Genomic DNA, 14,825 nt, shown 5'->3' with positions numbered 1-14,825 from the left:
CTGTTTGAATTGATATTTAGATAAATTTTATTCTACTTTTTTTTAAATAAAGGATAAACTATCTCTTTTAGTAATTAATTATGATTTTTTTATCTATATATTGGTATTAGTATCGATGATGATCAAAATCATTATAGTGATAAGAAGAAGATTGTGAATGTACCTTTTATATCTAGAAATTGAGTGATAATAATTTTAGTGCACAAGATTGGAAAAATTTTAAGGGTACTGAAAAATATCGATATTTCAATTGTTTTAATAGTTGATTTCAATTAATATATTATATATATTTTTTATAATTTATATCAACGATTAAAATAACTGGAATATCGGTATTTTCGATATACTTAAAACTTTTTTTATAAGATTATATTTTGCTCCGTATTATTGTCGTCATTATTAGATGATTATAAATATATTAAGAGATACAATAATGATACTTGCACAAAGCATTTGATTTTCATGAATAAGAATTCCTTTCAAGTTGTATTTTTAAATTTTATTTTATTTTAATTTTATTTTAAAATTTTTTTATTTATATTAAATATACTTCTAACAGCTATTTTTTTTTTTAAAAAAAATTAGAATTAATTCAACAACAATTTTAAAAGAACAACCTTTAACATAAATAAATTAGACGTAATTGTCATACATTGTTGCTAGTTTCATTCTAAATTTTCTAAACAATTTAACTATCAGAGGTATATTTGATACAAATCGAAAATTTTAAGGACAAAATTGAAACAAAATAAAATTTAGGAATATTTTTAAAATTTTTTAAAAATTTAAAAAACAAAAAATATATTTTACCCTAAATTAAACTACTAATAGTGTGAATTTCTCATTGTCATTATATGATGAATTAATTAAAGTATGTAAGAGAAACTTAATAAAAATAACAGTAGAAAAAAAAAGAGAACATCAATTTGCATGGAATATGAGAAGGAAGAGACTTAAGAAGTTCTTATGAAGAAGATTTTTGAGAAAGAGTTTTAAACTTTTTATTTTGTGGTTGAAACTAATTAATAGGTATGTAGTATGAAAAAAATAAAAAATTATGAAATTTCTCTAGTGATTTTATAAATTGCAAAAACGTTATACTATGGATAATTAATTTGGTTGTCAAAATTTAAGTTAAATTAAGAATTAAAGTTAATCATGATAAGTTAATCAATTTTATTCAATAACTATTAGGCATGTGTTATAAGATGATAACTTACTCTTTATTTTAGAGAGGGTTGAATTAAAAGAGTAAAGAAAGAAAAACTTGTAGAACAAGTAATGCACATGATGCAATGTACTATAAATTGAATTGAACTAAAAAATATCTTTCAATGAATTACTAAAAGTAAGTTTGGTACACTTCCGTTACGTTCCACTCCTAAAAGACTTATATAGAGTGGTTAATTAAGTTTGTGGTTCAGTACTATTGATGACAAGTCATCTTATGCTAGTTTCAAAAGCATTTTTCACTTGTTTTTATTAGGTTTCATGTACTTTCTTGCACAATAAGTAAGTAATTGGATTGGAATTTCATGCATCCCTTAGTTCAATCAGACATGGGTATTTATGTGATTTTTTACAAGGTTTTTCGCTAATTTTACCTAATGTTATGAATGATGCAATTGTTTGATTGATTATAGGTGAAAAAGAGGCAAGCAAGAAGCAAGAAAGAAGAGGAAAAAGCAGAGGAAGAAGCAAAGCAGAAGAAGCAACATTGGTGGCCAAAGTTGGCCCACCAACGTTGCCTCAAACGTTGGAAGAAGGAGCAGTGACATTTGCTGCAAAATTCTGGTTCCCACGTTGGAGGGAACGTTGGTGAGTCAATGTTACCTCCAACGTTTTTCAATATAGTTTGTTTTCTAGAATTTAGAAAATTTTATTGCGACGTGTACGCGTGGGTAATGCGCACGCGTGCATTGTGGAATTTTGATGATCCACGCGCACGCGTGGGTGACGCGCACGCGTGGATAGGCTAACGTTGGAGGGAACGTTGCCACTCCAACGTTGAGGCAAACGCGCGCGATAAACCTTCAAAATTAGGATTTTGGAAATTGGCACCCACGCGCACGCGTGAGCGTGGAAATATGATAACCCACGCGCACGCGTGGGTGACACGCACGCGTGGGTATGCCAACATTGCAGGGAACGTTGTCACTCCAACGTTGGGGCAAACGTCTTCAAAAAGCCTTCAAATTCTGGAAAAGGAAAAATTGCATCGACGCGTACGCGTCAATGACGCGTACGCATGGGCGTGCAATCTATCCCAACCACGCAAACGCATAGAAGACGCGCACGCGTGGAAGGGCAAAAATAGCCATCCACGCGTACGCGTGGCGAGGCAAATGTTGGTACCCCAACGTTGAGTCAAACGTTGCTGAACACACCCAGATTCCAATTTTCCTTAAGAAAGCGTTAGACTCAACGTTTGTCCTCAAACGTGGATATCAGAACCTTGCAATTGAGCACCCTTCTCTTCACAACAGCATTGGAGCCACTTCAACCCACTTCAGTAAAAGCCAAAAGCCCAATCCAAGGATTTGAAGATTGAATTAGAAAGTGTATAAATAGAGAAGAATTTGATTTATAAGGGGTGAGCAGATCTGAATCTGGGAGGCTAGAGAGTCAGAATCCCAATTGGGAAACTCTGCACTCAATTCTCTTTGTATTTTCTCTTCTGTATTTTTCTGCAACTTCTTTTTTTTCTATTTTAATTGGAGCAATGATGAACTAAACCCCAAATTCATTAGGGGGAGGAGCTCTATTGTAATCATAATGAATCAATGAAATTCTTCTTCTTCTCAATTCAATTGTGTAGCTATAGGATATCTTCTGTTTTGATTGTGAATTATTCACTCCGGAAAGGGGTTTAATTCAACTGAATGTGGATGTGAGCCTCGGAAAGGGAATCATCTACATTAGAATTGGAGCTCTATCTTTCACAATTCTCCTAACCAACACCATTTGGGAGGAATTGAGGTTTTAAGAATTTGTGTGGCATATGGATGAGAGAATGTGCTCTAACTCTTCTCATGACAATTAGATTAAGGAATTGGCAAGATTGATTGTGATTAGAGAGATTGGATTGCCAAGAAATTGGGATCCAATCAATTTCAATCTGCCATAAATCTACTCATATGATTGAGAAAGGAGTTGAGACTTAATTGGTTCATGATGGATTATGATATCTCCAATCCCTGATGAATCATTTTCCTTGAATTTCTTCAATTTAGATCTCTTTGAATTTACTTTATTCTGCAAATGTTTACTGCTGTTTTGATCTCCTACACCCAATTCCCTTTATTATTCATGCAATTTAAGTTTCATTTTACTTTAGATTTTGCAATTTTAATTTCTTGCACTCTAAGATTCAGTTATTTACATTTCTTGAAATTTAAGATTCAGCCCTTTTAGTTTCTTGCTTTTTAAGTTTCAGCAATTTACCTTTCTTGCCATTTAAGTTTTAGCCAATTTACTTTCAGCATTTTAATTTCTTGCAATTTACTCTCTGTTGATCCAATTTCACTCAATTCATCAAATATTCGCTTAACTAGACTGGTCATCCAACTAAAGTTGCTTGATCCATCAATCCTCGTGAGATCGACCTCACTCTCGTAAGTTTTACTACTTGATGCGACCCGGTACACTTGTTGGTTAGTTTGTGTAGAATCGATTTTCCCTCATCAACTATCCCGTCAAGGACTCGCAAGAACCCATGTAGAATAGGGATGACGGTCAAGTTATACTCCCAATTCATTAGGATGAAGAACGAAGATACATCTTAGAATGGAATCAAGCATAGATTGAAATAGAATAGTGATATTATTAATCCATAAGAATCAGCAGAGCTCCTAACCTTAACCTAGGAGGTTAGTGAGTTATAGCTTACAATAATGTTCTAAAATATGGTATAAGGTCTATGGTCCAAGATCCTAAACAAGGGTGATCTCCTCATATATATACTAGTCTGATAACTAAGAATTACAGAAATAAGATAAACTAGTCTTGTAGTGCGAAAATCTACTTTTCGGGCCCACTTGGTGAGTGTTTGGGCTGAGCTTGAGTGAAGCCACGAGTTGGTGCTCCCTCTTGGGCATTGATCGCCAGCTTTGGACTCCTTTTTGGGCGTTGGACGCCAGCTGCTCCCTTTTGGGTGTCCAACGCCAGGAATTGGGTTGGTGACTGGCGTTGAATCCCAGTTTTGGGCCTTCATTTTCAGAGCAAAGTATAAACTATTATATATTTCTAAAAAGCCCTGGATATTAGCTTTTCATATCCATTGAGAGTGCACCATTTGGACCTCTGTAGCTCCAAAAATACTCCTTCGAGTGCACGGAGGTCAGATCTTGACAGCACCTGTAGTCTTTTCTCTGTCTCTGAATCATACTTTTTCCAAAGCTCATCAATTTTAGCCAGAATTTACTTGAAATCATCAGAAAATACACAAACTCAAAGTAGAATCCAAAAATATAAATTTTGCACTAAAACCTATGAAAATATAATAAAACTTAAACAAAATATAACAAAAACTATATGAAAATGATGCCAAAAAGCGTATAAAATATCTGCTTATCAGAACACCAAACTTAAACGTTTGCTTGTACCAAAAACAAAGTAGGATTAAAAAGAAGAGAAGGATACAATAAATCTCAGAGTTTTCAATAAAGCTCAGTATCAATTAGATGAGCGGGACTAGTGGCTAGTTACTTCTGAATAGTTTTGGCATCTCACTTTCCTTTGAAGTTCAGAATAATTGGCATGTTTAGGAACTCAGAATCCAGATGATATTATTGACTTTTCTAGTTTAGTTCTTTTTTATTCTTGATTACAGCTTCTTTTGAGTCTTGGCCGTGACCCTAAGCGCTTTGTTTTCCCATATTACCACCGGATACATAAACACCACAGATACTTAACTGGGTGAACCCCTTAGGATTGTGATTAAGCTTTGCTAGAATCCCTAGCCAGTGGTGTCCAGAGTTCTTAAGCACACTCTTTTGCTTTGGATCATGACTTTAACTACCCAGTCTCAAGCTTTTCACTTGACACCTTCACACCATAAGCATTTAGTTAGAGGAAGAGCTCATTTGAACTTTTAGGCCAAGATTTTATCTCTTTTAAACCCTCCTAACCATTGATTCTCAAAGCCTTGGATCCTTGCTCTTGCCTTTTGGTTTAAAGAGCTATTGGCTTTTTCTTTTTCTTTCTCTTTTTTTTTGCCATTTTTTTTCTTTCTTTTTTTCTTTCTTTTTGCTGCTTTTAAGCAAGGTGAGAGATATATGGAATATTTCATAGCTTTAAGACATAAATAAAGATGATCATGCACTAGAAACAAACAATAAGATAAAATACATGGAAAACAGAAAAATAACATAAATAGAGGGGAGTATGGAACGTGACCACCTTAGTGACGGCGACTGCTTCTTCCTCTAGAGAATCCAATAGAGCGTTTTATTTCTTCTATGTCACGCCCCTGTCTCTGTTGTTCTTCCCTCATAACTATTTGATCTTCTCTTATTTCATAGAGGATGGTGGAATGCTCTTGGTGTCCCATTCTCAGCTGATCCATGTTGGAGCTTAATTCTCCTAGAGAAGTGTGCAATTGATCCCAATAGCCTTGGAAGGAAAACGCATCCCTTGAGGTATCTCATGGATTTTTTGTTGAGGCGGCTCCATATGCTCTTGTTGAGGTGCATGTGTAGGCTCTCTAGTTTGCTCCATCCTTCTTTTAGTGATGGGCTTGTCCTCCTCAATGGGGATGTCCTCTTCTATGATAATTCCAGCTGAATTGCATAAGTGACATATAAGGTGGGGAAAAGCCAACCTTGCTAAGGTGGAAGGCTTTTCAGCTTTCTTGTACAATTCTTAAGGTATTACCTCATGTACCTCCACCTCACTCCCAATCATGATGCAATGAATTATAATGGCTCTGTCAATGGTCACTTCTGACCGATTGCTAGTAGGGATGATAGAGTGTTGGATGAATTCAAACCATCCTCTAGCTACAGGCTTGAGGTCAAGCCTTCTTAGTTGGACAGGCTTGCCTTGAGCATCCCTCTTTCACTGAGCTCCTTCCGTACAAATGTTTGATAGGACTTGGCTCAGCCTTTGATCAAAATGTACTCTTCTAGTGTAAGGATGTGGGTCTCCTTGCATTATTGGCAAATGGAGCGCCAACCTTACACTTTCCGGGCTAAAATCCAAGGGTTTTCTTCAGACCATGGTGCTCCAGTTTTTGGGGCCTGGGTTCACATTTGTATCATGATATTTAGTAACTCATGCATTGGTATAGAACTCTTGTACCATCAAGATTCCAACTTTCAGGATAGGATTGGTTAGAACTTTTCAACCTTTCCTCCGGATTTCTTGTCGGATCTCCGGGTACTCATTCTTTTTTAGCCTAAAGGAGACTTCAGGAATCAGCCTATTCTTTGCCACTACTTCATAGAAGTGATTTTGATGAGCTTTGGTGATGAATCTCTCCATCTCCCAAGTTTCAGAGTTGGAAGCAACAACTTTTTCTTTCTCTTTCTAGAGGATTCTCCGACTTTGAGTGCCATAAGTGTGAATGGAAAGCAAAAAGCAAGGCTTTTTCAACACCAAACTTAAGAGGTTTGCTCGTTCTCGAGCAAAATATTAAGAAAAGGGAAGAAATGAGTAGAAAAAGAAGAGAATATAGGAGAGATGAAGGGAGATGGGGTTCAACCAAGTGGGAAATTGGGTGGAAAATTTTGAATTTGAAGTGTGTGGGGGTTGGTGGGAGTTATGATGGTTTTTGGGAAGAGGTATGGATGTGATTGGTTGAGAGTTTATGGGGAAGAGTGTGTGGGGAAGAGTGAAAGTAAGAGAGAGAATAAAGTGGGGTAGGTGGAGATTCTGTAGGACCCACTAAATCCTGAGAGGCTAGGAAATTCAAATTTTCTGCCCGCTTGTGGGTGTTGAAAGCCCAGCCTCTGCTCCCTGGCTGGCGTTCAACGCCAGCTTCATGCTCCTCATAGGGCATTGAACGCCTATAGGGGACCTCATTCCTGGCGTTCAACGCCAGGTCTCCGCCTCCTGGCTGGCGTTCAACGCCAGCTGCATGCCCCATTCAGGGCGTTGGATGCCCTCTAGAGATCTCCATCCTAGCGTTAAACTCCAAATGACTGCTTCCCCTTGGGCGTTGAACGCCTATTAGAGATACCTTGTGTGGCATTGAATTCCCACTCTGGCCTCCTTGTCTGGCGTTCAATGCCAGCAAGGTACTTACTGCAGGGTATTCTATTTCTGTTCTAATTACTGCACATGATCACAAACTCAAAGAAATAATTATGTAAATAACTTAAAGAAAAACAAAAATAACTAATTATGGTTGGGTTGCCTCCCAACAAGCGCATCTTTAATGTCACTAGCTTGACGGTTAGTTCCTTACGGAGATGGATAGGGGCTCTGAATTTCATCCCTTACAGTGAACGTCTTGCCTGTGCTCTCATGGATGAGCTTCACATACTCTAGAGACAGGACCTTGTTCATAATATGTGGAACGACTGGGTTGTCAGTAAAGACAACTCTCATACCAGGTGAGAGGCCTTCAGTGGGGATCTTCTTGTCCCTCCAGCCTTTAGGTGCCTTCTTCTTAGTACCAGTATTTTCAGTGCTTGATAATGGCTGCCCAACACCAAACTTAGAATTGGTGTCTGGGGGTTCTGTATAGCCTTGCACTGAGAAAGAGGGTTGGAACACCAAGTGTTGCACTATTATCTCTCTTTTGTCAGAGGGAGAGTCAGGGGTAGGTATCTTGAATAAGATACAGTCCTCATACAATTGCAGGACTAATTCTTCCTTGCTACATCAATAATGGCATTGGTAGTGGTTAGGAAAGGTCTTTTAAGGATGATGGATTCATCCTCTTCTTCCCTAGTATCCAAGATTATAAAATCTTCAGGGATGTAAAGGTCTTCAACCTTTACTAAGACATCCTTTACCAGACCATATGCCTTTTTTATTAACTTGTCTGCCATTTCTAATGAGATTCTTGCAGCTTGCACCTCAAAGATTTTCAGTCTTTCCATTACAGAGACTGGTATGAGGTTTATGCTTGACCCTAGGTCACACAGAGCCTTCTCAAAGGTAATGGTGCTTATGGTGCAAGGAATTAGGAAGCGTCCGGGATCCGGTAGCTTCTGAGGTAGATTCTTTTGAACCAAGGCATTGAGTTCCTTGGTGAGCACTGGAGGTTCTTCCTCCAATGTCTCTGTTCCAAATAACTTGGCATTTAGCTTCATGAAGACTCCTAAGTAATGAACAACTTTTATCTTCCCTAGTTTCCTCTTCCTCATCAGAGGATGAGTGATCTTCATAATCCATAATTTGCAACAAGGCATTCAATGGAACTTCTATGATGTTCTCATGAGCCTTAGTTGCCTTCAGTTCTTCAATAGGAAAATCTTTAGTGGGCGTTGAACGCCCAGCTGCCTCATTACTGGCATTCAACGCCAGTTGTTGTGCCTCTTTGGGCGTTGAACGCCCAGTAAGGACTTCCTTACTGGCGTTCAATGCCAGGGATGGCTGCTTTTTGGACGTTGAACGCCCAGTAGCGACTTCTCTACTGGCGTTCAACACCAATGATGGTTCCTTTTTTGGCATTGAAAGCCTAGTAAGACTCCCTTACTGGCGTTCAGCACCAGCGATGGCTGCTCTTTGGGCGTTGAACGCCCAGTAGGAACTTCCCTACTGGCGTTCAACGCCAATGATGGTTCCTCTTTAGGCGTTGAACGCCTAGTAAGGACTCCCTTACTGGCGTTCAATTCCAGAGCATCCCCTTCAGATTCGGCCATAGCTTCTACAGCGATGGCCTTGCACTCTTCTCTTGTGTTTACTTCAGTGTTACCTAGGAAACTATTAGGAGGGGTCTCAGGGATTCTCTTGCTCAGCTGGCCAACTTGTACCTCCAGATTTCTGATGGAGGACCTAGTTTTTGTTATGAAACTGTGAGTGGTCTTAGAGAGTTTAGAGACTTTGGTTGCTAACTCAGAAAGGCTCTGCTTAGTAGTCTTCATATGTTGCTGAGAAGATGGGAATGGTTTACTACTGTTAAACCTATTCTGGTTTCCTCCACCTTGGTTGTTGTTGAAGCCTTGCTGAGGCTTTTGTTGATCATTCTATGAGAAAATAGGATGATTCCTCCATGAGGAGTTGTAGCTGTTTTCGTAGGGTTCTCCCATATAATTCACCTCTTCCATAGTGGGTTGATCTGGATCATAAGCATCTCCTTCATAGGAGGTGTCTTGAGTGCTGCCAACTGCAGCTTGCATTCCAGTCAAATGCTGAGAGATCATATTGACATGTTGGATCAAGATCTTGTTCTGAGCCAATATGGCATTCAAAGTGTCAACCTCCAAAACTCCTTTCTTCTGAGCTACCCCATTGTTCACAGGGTTTCTCTCAGAAGTATACATGAATTGGTTGTTTGCAACCATTTCAATGAGTTCCTGTGCCTCTTCAGGCATTTTCTTCAAGTGGAGTGATCCACTAGCAGAATGATCTAAGGACATCTTGGACATCTCAAATAGACCATCATAGAATATACCTAAGATAGTCCATTCTGAGAGCATGTCAAGAGGACATCTCCTGATCAGTTGCTTGTATCTTTCCCAAGCTTCATAGAGGGATTCACCCTCTTTTTGTTTGAAGGTTTGAACTTCCACCCTGATTTTGCTCATCTTTTAAGGTGAAAAGAATTTGGCCAATAATGCATTGACTAACTTTTTTCAAGAGTCTAGGCTTTCCTTTGGTTGGGAATCCAACCATATCCTAGCTCTGTCTCTAACAGCAAAGGAAAAAAGCATAAGCCTGTAGACTTCAGGATCCACTCCATTGGTCTTAATAGTGTCACAGATTTGCAAGAATTCAGATAAGAATTGATGTGGATCTTCCAGTGGATGTCCATAAAATTTGCAATTTTGTTGCATTAGAGAGACTAACTGAGGCTTAAGCTCAAAATTATTTGCTCTAATGGCAGGTATAGAGATGCTTCTTCCATAGAAGTCAGAAGTGGGTGAAGCGAAGTCACCAAGAACCTTCCTTGCACTCCTCCATTATTCTACTTGGCTGCCATGTTTGTATTTTCAGCTTCTTGTTCGAAAAGTTCAGTGAGGTTTCCTCCAGAGTGTTGTGCTTTAACTTGTTGAAACTCCTCCTTAGAGTCATCTCAGGTTCAGGATTAGGATTAAAGAGAGGTTCTTTGTCTTTGTTCCTGCTCAAAAACAAGAAGAAAAAGAAAACCAAGAAAGAAAGAGAAAGGAAGTTTCTATGTCAGAGTATAGAGAACTCCTTGTGAGATGTGAAGAAGAAAGAAGAATGAGGGTAGAAGAATGAGAAGAAGAATTCAAATATTAAAAAGTAAAAAGGAAATTAGAAGTAAAATATTTTGTTTTTATTTTTTTTATTTATTGAATTCGAAAAAAAGAAGGAAATTAAAAGCTAATTAACTAAAAATATTTGAAAATTAAAAGGTGATTTTCGAAAATGAAGAAAGAGAAAAAGGTAAGAAGTTTTCGAAAATAGAAGAGAGGGAAGAGAAAAAAGAGTAGAAAAGAGAATAAGATAAGATAAGTAACTAATTAAGAAAGATTTGAAAATAAGATAAGATTGAAGATTTGAAAAAGATTTGATTTTAAAAATTTTGAAAGGAAAAAGTCAACAAGATAAGATAAGAATTGAAAATATTTGAAAAAGATTTTATTTTGAATTTTAAAATTGAAACAAGATAAGATAAAGATTTGAAAATAAGTTTGAAAAGATAAGATACGGTGAAGATTTGAAAAGTTTTTGAATTTTTGAAAAGATTTGATTTTGAAATTTGAAATTAAGATAAGATAAGATAATGATTTGAAATTTTAAAAGAAAAGATAAACCAAAGATAAGATAAAGATTTGAAAAATATTTGAAAAGATAAGATTTGAAATCAAAATTTAAACTTTACTAACAAGAAAATACTAAACTTAAAAATTTTTTAAATCAAGATAAAAAAAAGAAAGCAAGATTTTTGAAATTTTTTAATAAAGATAAAAAAGATTTTTTTATTTTTCAAATTAATGAGGAAAGAGAAAAACAACTAAAAGACACCAAACTTAAAATTTTTAGATCAAAGATACTAGCTTTTTCGAAAATTAAAAAGAAAAACACCAAAAGGCACCAAACATAAAACTTTTAAGATCAAAACAAGAAAAGAAACAAGAACAACAACTTGAATACCAGGAAGAACACTCAAGAACAGATTCGAAAATTTAAAGAAAATAAAGAACACACAAAGAACACCAAATTAAACTTAAGTACTCACAGTAGACTCAAACAAAAGACAAAGAAAAGATGGATTTTTTAAAAAGTTTTTGAAAAGAAAATAAAAGACACAAACAAAATAGTAAAAAGTACCTAATTTAAGTAACAAGATATTCCGGTAGTTTGTCAAACTCGAACAATCCTCGGCAACGGCGCAAAAAAGTTGGTGCATGAATTGACTCCGCAATATTTTGCACAGATAGAACAGCAAGTACACCGGGTCGTCTAAGTAATACCTCAGGTGAGTGAGTGTCGATCCCATGAAAATTGTTGGTTTGAGCAAGCAATGGCTATCTTGCAGATCTTAGTCAGACGGATAGAAATCTTAGAAGAGAATTAACCAACCAAAAAAGATAACAAACTACCCGAAAAGAAGGAAAACTAAAAGAAGAATAATTATCAAAATCAATACCTGAGGTTGGTAAATTGGATATTTTATAATAAGATATTATTTTTAAAAAAACTAATAAATAAAAAATACAAAAAATAACAAAATATATAGTGAAAAATAATTTTATTTATTAACACTAAAACACTACAGAAAAAACTTAGAATACCATCGGATTTAGTGGCAACTATTACTGTCGAATTTAGTAGCATTTTTTGCGTTGGATACAAGCAAGATTTAGTTCTCCAAATTAATTACTGTCAGATTTTATGTTCCGACACTAAATCCGACAATAATCGTTGGTGCAAAATTTTATTTCAAAAGTGCCAGTTTTACCCGCGTATCTTCCGTTGGATTCGGCCGCTAGTATATTAATTTAGTGAAATGCTGATTTTAGGCAATTTACCATCGAAAATTTTCACAGGTAAATCTGATGGTGAAATTGGGGTAAAATTCAAACTCNTGGAGTTGGCGGTCACTGCTGGAGCCGTCGAAAACGCCATCGCTATTCGCGTTCGTGGTAACTGCCGTCGGTGATGATGCCGTTGTCGCCATCATTATCGCCTCCTCTCACCATCACGTCTACACCATCTTGCAGCCACCATTCGAAGTAAAATTAGTGTAATAAAATTTGTGATTAGGGTTTGGTTTAATTTTTTTTATTATTTTCAGATTTTTTTGTGAGTTTCGAATTTTGTTAGGTATTTTATCAAATTATTGATTAAATTAGTGTAATAAAGTTTGTGATAAGGGTTTGGTTTAGTTTTTTTATTTTTTCAAATTTTTTTGTGAGTTTAGGATTTTTTTTAGGTATTTTATTATCAAATTCTTGATTAAACTAGTGTAATAAAGTTTGTGATTAGGATTTCTTATGTTAATTTAATGTAAATAGAAATTAAATTAAGGTAGGTTAAGTAGGGTGATATTAAGACTGCTCGAACTGTTGGAAGACTTTGTTTAGTTTGTTGAATTAGTTTCACCTTGTGAATTTAATAAGTTTTTTTTATTAAGGTGGTGCTGTTTCTCTGAGATTAATTGGAGTTCGCTTCTTCCGTATTCTGTGCATCCGTATTTCAAGTAGATTTTCTATCTCTAAATATAATCAATTGTTTAGGTTTTATACCAGACTTACTTTTTTTAGGATAGCGTTTTAGGACGGAAGTGAGAGGTCATGTAGAAGCGCCTTTCTTGAAACCGGCTAAAGTATACTTTTTGTCCTTAAGGTTTGTACTTTTTAAAAAATACTCCTAATATTTAATCTTATTCAATTTTATCCTTAACATTTTGGATTCATTCAATTTTGTCCTTAACATTTTCAATTTGTTCCAAAAATATCCCTAAATATTTTCAATTTTCCCCAACATTTTAGATGCAGTTAACATTCAGGGGGTAATTTTAATACAAATCGAAAACGTTAGGGACGAAATTGAATATAATTAAATGTTAAGGGTATTTTTAAAGAAAATTTCAAACATTAGGGACAAAAAACATATTTTACCCCTCGAAATCCTTGTTTGCTGGAAAATTATAGAGTTATAAGGGGTTGCACACTAAAATGGTTAGGATTTGATATATTATTGAATTTGTGTTTGTTTTAATTTATGCCTGTACCTATTTTCTTTGTGAAAATGATTAAATTTATTTGGTGAATGTCTCTGAATTAAGAGAAAATTCTGCCAAAATTTTGTTTAAATTGTTTAAAACATATTTGGTTTGTGAGAAAACAATAATTGGATTTGGTTGAAAATTTTAATTATAGGAGACACCTACCAAATTTTCTAAAAATTTTAATAAGTTGTGTTGTTGGATAAATTCTAGGGTGTTTGTTGCAAGATAATTGCAAATCATCGTCTGTGGATGTATGATAGGGACAATAGTGGATGGGAGATTTTAAGACCTGAATTTTTTGAGGGGTTTGACGCATTTGTTGCGTATGTCTTCAACATAGAATTGTTTAGGTCTCAAGGGGTATCTAGGTGTCTGTGCTATAAGTGTCGGCAGACTAAATGGTTAGGACCTTCGGATATAATACTTCACCCCTACCGTAATGGGTTCAAGGATGAGTAGTGGATGTAGACGGAATATGGAGAAATAAATGAGCAGGAAATTAACCAGTGTGCCTCAAATTTCAATATGGTTGGGGTTTAATTGACGAGAGTTCGGGTGGCTAGAGAACCAAGCATGGAAGAAATGAATTGGGTAGATAACCAAGAGAGTTACAACGAGATAGTGTTTGATGCAATAGGTGTTACTGATACGGAAGATGCTGAACAAGAACCTAACCCAGAGACAAAGAGCTTTTATCATCTGTTAGAATCTGCTACAAAATTCATGTACGAGGGATCTGTTTATTCGAAATTGTCTGCATGTGTTAGAATGATGAGTATTAAGTCTGAGCCAAATCACACCCAAGAGTCTTTTGATAATTGGGGTCACCCTTTGCAACGACTTAGTACCTGTCAGGACTAGCGGCATCGTTCGAAGCCACTACAAAGCAAAGAAGTTAGTTTTGAAATTGGATCTAAATTTGGTAAACATTGATTTTTGTTTGAATAGTTGTATGTTATATTACAAGGAGGACGTATATTTAACTGCTCATAAATTTTGTGATGCACGAAGATTTTAAATCGAGAAAGAATGGATTGGTAAATGGCAGTTAAAGAGAATTCCAAACAAATGGATGTACTACTTGCCCTTAATCCCTATGCTAAAATAGTTGTATGCATCAATGAGTTTGGCTCCACATGATCTGGCATGGTAACGACAAGAGAGATGATGGTTTTATGACGCACCCGTCACATGGAGATGCCCGGAAGCACTTTGATGGAGGTTCATCCTACATTTGTGAGCGAGTCCAGAAATGTTATATTAGCTTTGTACTCTGACAGGTTTGCACCAAATTCTAATTTTGGTAATGCATACTCTTGTTGGCATATAGTGGTGACACCTTATAATCTACCTTTCGAAATGTGCATGAAGGACCCATACATGTCCTTAACTTGTATCATATTTGGTTCAAGCAATTCAAAAATAAAAATAGATGCCTTTTTGCAATCCTTGGTGGATGAGTTGATGAAGTTGTAGGTTAATGGTATAAAAACGTATGATATTTTAACCAAGA

Source organism: Arachis ipaensis, chromosome B02 (assembly GCF_000816755.2).
Source record: "Arachis ipaensis cultivar K30076 chromosome B02, Araip1.1, whole genome shotgun sequence".
Classification (NCBI taxonomy): domain Eukaryota; kingdom Viridiplantae; phylum Streptophyta; class Magnoliopsida; order Fabales; family Fabaceae; genus Arachis; species Arachis ipaensis.
The sequence above is the reverse complement of the archived record's forward strand: the minus strand, read 5'-3'. Positions refer to the sequence as shown.